Raw genomic sequence first — 9841 nt, 5'->3', positions numbered from 1 at the left:
GACGATAACAATCTATAGTTTGCGCAAAATAACACGTCAGAATAACAGCTGCAGCCAGGTAAACACCAGCGCCTTTTTCTCTTGCACATGACTGCTGGTAATGTGAAGAGATGAGATAACTTTCTTTGCCGCAACTATTTGAGCATCAGCAGGTGCTGTGACAACCAATACAGCTGTGATAGGTGCTCATAGGATACCCATTCTGTAAAATCAAACTCACTGCGGGTGGAGAGCACTTGGCAATGAAGCATGAGAAAGGGCTTTTAATACTGGCACATATTACCACCAGGCAGCCAATCAACAAGGCAGGTGCAGCCTCAGCTAATGCTTGCACCTGTGTTCAATTAGCTTGCAACAGGTGGGCCTCGTTAAGACTTGTCTAATGTCTACAAAGTAAGCCCTGTATATTGATCATGTAGATCGGGGGTGCCCAATACGTCGATCGCAAAGGTAGTGTGGGTAGATCGCATGGCATTGAAGTGCAAATGTGGCGCACCTTTATGCGTTTACATAACAGTAGACTAAATACAACTCATATGATGTAATTAGGACACTTATAAAATAGAAAAACTTATTTACTATATTGCTCCAATACTTTAAATGTAGATTAAAGGGTTGTGAGGATAAACAAGAACAGCAGTACATCCAAAGACAATGGAAAGAAAACATGGAAATATACCAAGAATGTCTACACATCCTCAATTGCTAACCTATTATATTTAAAAGATGTTCTCACTGTGGAGGAAACTTCTGTGTAGTAATGCATGGAGTCACCGACTCAGGAAGGAGACACGGTGAGAGTTGGAGCTTTGATGTCAAACACTGATGGGTTTATTCAGAGTATTCGGCCGGAGGATTCACATCACAAATCCAAGAGTCAGAGGTTCTGACTCCACGGTAGAGTTGCCACGTCAATTCTGAAGAACCTCTCTCTATAGGCGCGTTCACACCAAGTACTTTTCCCACAGTAGTTCCTGAGAACTTTAGTTCATGAGAGTTCTTTTAGTTCTGACGAACTAAAGCAGATCGCGTTCACACCAAAATGAGTTCCTGGGGGTGGATTAGGCAAATGAGCCGCTGACGTCACTTCTTCTTCTTCTGCTTAGCTTTTCCTGGCAGGCCGCAAACAATTCACGGCGAGTACAGTAGGTGGCGGTATGCACCTTAAAGTTGCAATCCGCCAAAAAACCGAGAGAAGAAGAAAAAAAACTTCCGCTTCCGCTGTATGCTTCTGTTTACCTTCCGACCTCAGTCAGACACGCTATGGAGTTGACTGAAGTTGTGGTTTTGGTGCTGAGTTATTTAAGCCAATAACTCAGCCACAAATACAGATCGCGGTTAAGAAGCCTTAACAAAAGGACTGGACGGCGACAAGCACACGCTATGGACATGTTTCGTCAGCTGAGGATGATGACCGTTATCACGCCCAAAGAACAGCAATGGTACGTTCAGTAAATCACATTAATACTATCTAATGTAGGATTTATGGAGTTATGTAGGGCTAATTTGTGTCTTTGTATGTGTTCCAGATATGCGGTGCTTGATGAAGCGAAACGACTGCAACATGGACAATATCAAAATCCAGGTGGCAGCATGTTGCGTATTGCATAACCTGTGTGAGCGTCGTGGTGATGAGTACAGGGAGGAATGGACTGCCTTACCGGCGACCCAGCTTGATGACAACCATTCATATTTTTTTGTTTATTACAAATTAAAGTACAATATACACAAGTGTCTTGATTAAATGATTGTAGAATAAGGATTTTGGACGTTTGCCCTGCAGCCATGAATTGCATTAAAAGCAGCAAGAAACTTTGAATTGATTTCATTTTATACACATTTATATCTGAGTAGGCAATATCAATATAATCAATTACTGTAGTACATGTCATTCATTTATTTGTGATATAAAGTCTGTGCCTAGGTGGTGCATATTCTGGAAAATCAATTGAGAAACAAAAAGAACAATCTGAAATTGTTTAAATGACTTCTGATTTGTCTGACCATAGGAAAGAGTTAGATAAGAAATAATACCACTAACATGTCTGTAGTATTGCACAGTAAATAGGCTCAGCAGTTAACACCTTTATTATATATCCTCCTATGTTCCCTTACTATAATTAATTAAAATATTGAACTCACAACACTGTTAATTACAAACTTAACCATTTATCTTTCTATAAATAGTGTTTGTGTTGATGGACGCCATTTTGAAATACAATTGAATGATCTTTTTCAAAGACACATATATGGGGTGGGACACAATAAATAAAGCTTCGCCAGTTTCATGGTGTCATGATGGTATCAGAATAATCACTTACATGTGATGTATAGGATGCTACACAGGTCACCATAAAGTGTCAGGAGAAATAAGCAAGATACATTTTCTGTTTAATCGCAATGTAGGTTCTCTTTTATTTATCAGCAGCAGATCAATAAGTGTCAGTAGTATCAAAACAATATAATAACAGGGACACAACGACATCCTGACTGCAGTGGGGTTTGAACCTGTGCTCCCCTGATCCGAACACCAACGCACCAGACCACTGCACCACACGCCTCCCAACAAGTCATTGTACAGTTTATCAACGACGACAAGTTTTTCTTAATTTTTGTATTGAAGGCCTGTTGGATTTAATCAGCTCGCTTAGCACTGCCAGAAGCCCAGCCTGAAAGGTATTTTGTTGCTCCACCTGGCGCGCCGACACCTCCACCTGGCGCCGCCGAGTCAGCATGGCGCTGCATCAACATGAGCAGCTGGTCGTCCGATTCCTGGGCCTTGTGTGAATGCAGCAGCCGTTCGTCGTGCATCTCCTTGGCACGCAGGTCCTCATTCTCCTTGCTGACCATGGCACGGCAGTCCATGGTGTCAAGGAAGCTGTCATCGCGTGCCCACTTTCCTAAGGTGAAATATGCAAGATACAAGATCAGTTTAATCGCAACAACGACACAACATTGTCCAAATACCAGAAGGGGAGCAGCCCAATAACAGAGAGCCCCCCACGTCAGAGTCATCACTGTGGGCGATCTCCACCTCTGAGGCCCAATCCCAAACCACTCCCTCGACCCTACCCCTCCGTGACGGAGTGAACTCCGTCTGTAGCCACACTCGCAGCTCAACGAGGCTCCCTCCTGTCAGATGGAGGGAGTAAATACAGCGGCAAGCTTTGGGACAAACTCCCCTCTCTCCGGCAGAAACAGGAAATGCCGTAACTGTATGTAACAACGGTTTCAAATCAGCTTCTCTTAGACAAAAAATGTAAATTAATAACTCAAATAAAACTCCAAACATCTTTCATTGTGTTACTTTTTTGTAAAGCTCTTTTAGTTTTAAACCTGATGTTTATAAGCTTCTTAGTTTTTGCAACAGTCTGTAAATATACACAACTTTATAATAAAATGCACACATTTACCTTTTTCTAGACTAAACACAGGTATGATCCTAAGTTAAAAAAATATGAGGTTATCATGAGGTTGTTAACATCGCAATTTATCAGTGGATGTTTGCTGGAACTACTTTTTAACAGCGTGTTTCCTGACGGACACACACAGCGTGACTCCGGTCAGGTAGAGACCGGTCTCAAGTCAGCACCGATGCAGACTCGCTGTTTGAGGGCTTGATAGCCCACTCCCCCTCCACACCTCTCCACACTCGTTGGTTTGGAACAGCACTTAATGTGGCGGACCCTCCGCGCGAACGCGCAAACGGAGGGGTAGTGTGTAGGGGTAGGGTGTAGCATGTCGTTGTGTCCCCGAGACACTTCACCCCAAAGTGCTCCTGTGGGGATTGCCCACAGTATTGAGTAGGTAAGCTTTGGATAAAAGCGTCTAACAAGTGACATGTAACGATTCAAAAAGCTTTTGGTGGCCATATTGAATAACAAACCAATGTGGTTTACTTGTTATCCACAGTTTAGCTGCTAAATGTTACCTTTACAAAGCTACGCTGAAAACACAGCAAAGTTCATATAACGGTATTAGGTTAGTTGAAACTAATATTTTTATAGTTAAACTCAACACTTTTCTTTGTGCTCCACATATCTAAATGTATAAAGTGTGTTTTCACCTCCGTTCCCTCCTGTTTGCTGCAGTATGGCAGCAGCGGTCAGGATGGGATCCTCTGTGATCAGATAGTGGTCCTGATGGTGTCCGCTGACCGGGCGCAGGCTGCCTACTCTCAGCGGGGGGGAACTGAACGTGGAAACTGTGTTTCTCTGAGGGATCCTCCATGTAGTCTGAGAAGCCTTCTGAGGAAACAAGGTCAAACTATTTAGGATAATACTATGAGAAGGAACAATGTTAAGCCAGTAAATAGAATTTCAATTACATTTCTACTTAAATGTGCAAAAAATATTAGAACATCAGTCTTTGTGGCATGCAGGTAATCAACTGTTTAAGCTTTTACCATTAACATGTAGAATGAATGTTGCAAATTACTTGAAATTAGAGCAACTACAATCTATTGTTTACCTCAGTGTAGCCACACAGGTCCAGCTAGCATGCTAATTGCTAACGTTATATTATCGAGTTATCCCGGAGGGGAAAACTAGTTTCTAATCCTGAGAGAAACACCTCGCCTGAAACACACGATTAGTGCCATGAGTTAGTGAAGCAAATTACAGAACATTGCACACTTATTCACAAGTCAAACGTGTTCATAGCGGGCATGGATGAGAATAGCTAGCTAGCTAGATGTTATTAGCCAGCTTGGACCTAACGTTAGCAAGTTCTACCGTGGCTAGCTCGATCTACTGAGCAAATAAAAGTACATCTAAGACCAGTATTGTGCAGATTAAAACAGTGCAGTGCATGTATTTTATTTTACCTTGGTAGTCGTCCCGACATGACTTTGCCAGGTCTGCTAACTTTGCAGAGCCACAGAAACTGCATTCAGTAGAAGCTTCGGAATGTGGCGCTTCGCGTCCTCCGAGTCAATCGCCAGAAGCGCAGGACACATCCTCATCCTCATCACTCCACCGCTCCAATTGATTTATTTAGTGTTGCTATAATAACTGCTTTCACAAAAGGAATCTCTTCGTGTGTGCTGCGAAGCGAGGGAAATACAATGGCCACTTACAACAAAAAATTCTGAGTCAAACGGGTTGTGGTTTGCATTCCGCACAGCCAATCAGACGTACAAAACTACTTTCTCCCACGAAAGACCCTGCTCTGTGGCAGGGACTGAAAAGCGAGTCTCGCGAACTAAGTTGAGCTACTTTAGTTCCTGGGGCTTTTTGGTGTGAACGCAAATATATCGTAGTTCTGATGAACTATTGTGGGAAAAGTACACCAAAGTACTCTGGTGTGAACGCACCTTATGCTAGACCTTTTAACAGGTTCACAGAGAGAAATCAACATCTCTGAAGGAGTAGACTAAACACTGAATCATCTGCGTCCAACGCTCATGGCCTCAAGGATTTCACATCCGAGAGCCCACAAACACCGATAAAGAAGTGCCTCAGTGTTCTCACAACAATTACCCTACGTGCCAGACAAGTTGACCGGTACACACACTGGTGACAACAACACATATGGCACCAAGGCCTTTCCTTAAAGGAGATAACACATGTCAGAGTAAAAGGTTAGATATCTAGAAGAATTATTCCTTAACAGTTCCTCTCTTTTTATCATTTTTGATAACCTTAAAACATTAGTCTAATAATTCTGGTCAATACTTAAATCAATAGGCGTCTTCAGATTCGAGTGTGGTCTCACCTTACATTCAATTACATCACAAAGTAGAGTAAGATTGAAACATTCAATCACAATGATTGATACAGGCAATCATAATAGGAAAAATTATCTCTCATCAGTGTTTGGAGCATCTTTTGTCAATAAGTACAATAATGAACACACATAAAAACACAGATACATAATAGCAAAATATTTGTTTTAAACTAATATCTTTTATCATTTAAACCATTAGTTAATGTCATTTATCAAACTATAAAATCAAAACCAGAAACAGCTTAAAGATTTGCTTTAAGGCAATCACTAGTCAAAAGCATTTAAAACTTAGGATCATAAGAGATCCAGCTAAGGCATAACATTCACAGTGGTGATTTGATCAATCTGTAATCGGCAAAGTTGCAGTGTCCTCAATTTTAGGATTACTTTACGTTTACTTCATTACGCTTTAGTCAAGAGTAAGGCACTTAGTCTTAGTAAAATCAATACATTCATTTTAGTCAAGTACATTGTTCAAAATCTGAAAAGGAAAAGTTAGGCAAATATTCAAAGACTTTTGTAAAAACCTGGAAAGGAAAGATTAAACATTCTTAAAACTTTAATTCATACATTTGTAAATGCTACAACTGATCTGTACCAAATTAAGTCTATCAATTATTCTTATTAGCCATATTTACCTGAACATCTACTTATGGTACTTGGAAAGGGTTTCTTCTGTGTTTATCTAATGTTGAATATTGAATATCAATTTCTTTAAATTATACTTCTCTAATTTGAGGATCAAATATGCTACATAATTGTTATATGAATTATTATAAATATTTGTTTTGGGCCAAAACTGAAATTAATCCAGTACTTGAAACATCATTGTAGGTCTGTCTGTTCATGGACAATACATTAAAGAGTTGTGTTGTTAAGCCTGATTGCTGGATGATTAAGGATATTAACATTATCTGTTATAATATTAGAAATATCTTATTATTCAATACCTTATAATTCTGAGAATATTTATTTATTAATTTTGTTTAGTGTGAAAGTGTAATCTGATCTGACAAAATATATTTATCACCACTATTTAACACATGTCTGGTCATTGGAAATATAAAAAACAATCATTAATTGTACATCTTTAAACATCTGGACATTCAATTCAAAGTTCATCTTTGTACAAGAGCTGGAAGAACATGTCCGTCAGGCTTCCTGACTCGTTCTCCTCCTCCCTTTATGACACCGAGTGTCTGGTGTGTAAAGGCATCCTGATACTGTAGATTAGCACTGAGGTGCTGATTGGCTCAAACTCTTCTTCATCAGAGCGCCATAATTCAACCCCCCAATTGCTCTGCTTTTGTGTGGCTCATTCAGTGAGCACTGTAGTTAATCCCCCAGTGAGACGGAGGCTCATCTGCCGGTATTCCTTCTGCTATCTGCTTGAGTACAACTGCGTATTCCTGATGCATCCAGGTGTCCCCCCCGTGATGGGAGAGGTTAGGAAGACATCAAACTCCTCCAAGAAACATGGAACATTGTATTATAGAAGCCTCTGAAACCCTCGCTCGTCCTGCAGGGTTGTCTGCTAGAGCCCACCGAGCAGAAAGATGAAGAGAAGAACCCCCTCTTATCAGAAAGGTGAAGAGAAGCATCCCATCTCGAACGACCTCGTGCTTCCTTGCACGTGGCTGGGGGTGCTCTCTGCACCCGGAGAGTGTGACCCTCTCTCTCTGACCCTTGGCCTTGAGAGCTGTCCTAGTTATTGGGTTAACACCTGATAGGGATGTTTTTCTGAGTGAAGACAACTCAAAGTAATGGATTAGCACATTATCATTTAATTACAAAAATAGGATAGGCCCCTCAGAATTATTTGGGAGCCTTCCTGACACATGCACATTATCATTTTGAAGGTTTGTGTTAGTCATTTAACATGCAAGAATCATATACTCATCAGTCCATAGCAGAGACATGTTATTGTAAGTTAAAGGTGAGCTTGTCCCTGTGGATATAACCCCTTCTCAATGATTCTAAATGTATATTAAATTCACCATTTACCTTTTGATAAAATATTAGTTTATCAGAAATATAAACTATACCAATATATATATATATATTGGGTAATATAAATTACCCAATATAAAATCAATTACTCAATATAATTGACTCTTCCCTCCCTTTTCTTACATATGGTACATATGAAATAATAACTTAGGAGTCTATTTAAGCATGGTATAGTTTATAATCTATTAATCGAGAAGACTCAGTATCACCTGTGTGCAGCTTACAAAAAACCATTGTGAGAAGCATATATTATGCAGGAAATTGATACATTTGTTGAAAAACAAAGCATATCTGATTTGGGGAGGAAAAGTTTAATCCCTTTAACATCTGAGTTATTACTGAAGGCATAGCATGAATGATATTGGGTGTCTGAGGGTGTCATTACTGAGAAATGTCAAACAAAATCAAAACCTTACATTTGAAAACAGGTTTGCATTCCTCCACTTAAGGTGACGTTATCATTGGAAACAATAAAAGCTAATTGTTTTGATGTAGAATCTATATATTGAATCGTTAGAGCAGAACAGAATGGTTGTATTGTAGCCTGAGTTTTGTGCAGCCTTCAGTTTTACCAGGTGGAAACATTGTCTATATAATGTGAATACATGTAGAACTAGACATTAAGAGGCCCCTGACATTAGGCCGTATTTGAAACAATAGTAGGGGCTTTTACCAGCTCGCCAACTTACATGCATCCTCTGCATAGCAGTATGGAATAGCCTTAAAAACAACCCACTCTGCGGTAACGAGAGTCATGTATCTGAACCAAATGCCCTAAGTGAAGCCGTTAGTCTCATCTGACTGACCCAAGGGTTGGTGCTGGTGTGACAGGGAGGCTTCCAAGTGTTCATAGCAGATGTCATGCTTTCAGTTCATGGCTCATTGGGGGGGAGCAGACCCATGTGAGACAGTATCAACAGCTGTAATGTTCATGTTTGAGGAGTGTCATACTCTCTAGGAGCAGGAAATGGTGTCCATTCAGACCAGACCATTAATGTCATGTAGAGCAGCCATAGCATCTCTGTGACTGCACTCAGCCGGACTGCAGCAGGGGCAGAACTGGGTGACTTTTAGTGAAGCCGTCCAAGGCCATAGACAAAATGGAACCACGTACTAACAAAAGGGACACAAGGTCATCAATGTCTCTCTTTACCTTTAGCCTAATTGTAAAACAATTAGTGGAAGAAATGTGGAACACTAATCCATCATCATGTGACATTTAGAGTTAATTTAAATAATTACTTATGGTTGAAGTCAAATTAACATTAACATTAGAACTAAAGTCAGTCAAAATTGGACGTGCACGGATCAGAAATCTAATCAATACACCATTTTCCCAGCTCTGTAATGAAAAAGATATCAAGATTAGGTACATTACAGGAGTGTTAAAACATCCAAACATGCACACTTATCTTATTCTAGTAGAGATTAGAGGACAGGTCTAATGTTGTGAACAAAATGATCAAGTCAAGTTATTTTATTTATTTTATCTTATGTACCACATTTAATTTAATAATGAATCTTAAATTACTAATAACTTTAAGAAGGCAACAATTTACAATGTGGATAAGGTGACTACTTATCCAAAGTGTGTGTGTGTGTGTGGGTGTGTGTGGGGTGTGTGAACAGCTTGTCTGCCCAAGGTTAAAACATTTGGGGACAGCAGTGAGAATGTTATGAGAAACAATTTGTTGCTTAGACTGAACTCGAAAGAAGCTGAGATTAGAACATTTGAAATAAATCAAAACACTTGTACATTAATTAAATACATTTGACATTTAGCTTGAGCTGGGTTCAATACTTTCTTTATGGTATTTAAATTGGGCTCAAGTAGAACCTTTACATGGATTTGGCTTGCAACACAAAGTGATACCGATCTCTGTCTGTTATGATTTGAAAGTCTCATGATTTAAAGTGTAGGGCTGTGAAGGAGAGCCCCTGGAAAACAACCTCTACTTCTTTGTTAACTGTAATTACTTATTGTAAAGAGATTGCAACATTATACTTTTTAAATAATTGCTCAATTCATTTAACACATTTATTATGCACACTGTAATGAAAACGTCAACAAATATATTGATCCTGGCTTAACCAGCGACCTTTA

Source organism: Trematomus bernacchii, unplaced genomic scaffold, assembly GCF_902827165.1.
Source record: "Trematomus bernacchii unplaced genomic scaffold, fTreBer1.1, whole genome shotgun sequence".
NCBI lineage: Eukaryota > Metazoa > Chordata > Actinopteri > Perciformes > Nototheniidae > Trematomus > Trematomus bernacchii.
The sequence above is the reverse complement of the archived record's forward strand: the minus strand, read 5'-3'. Positions refer to the sequence as shown.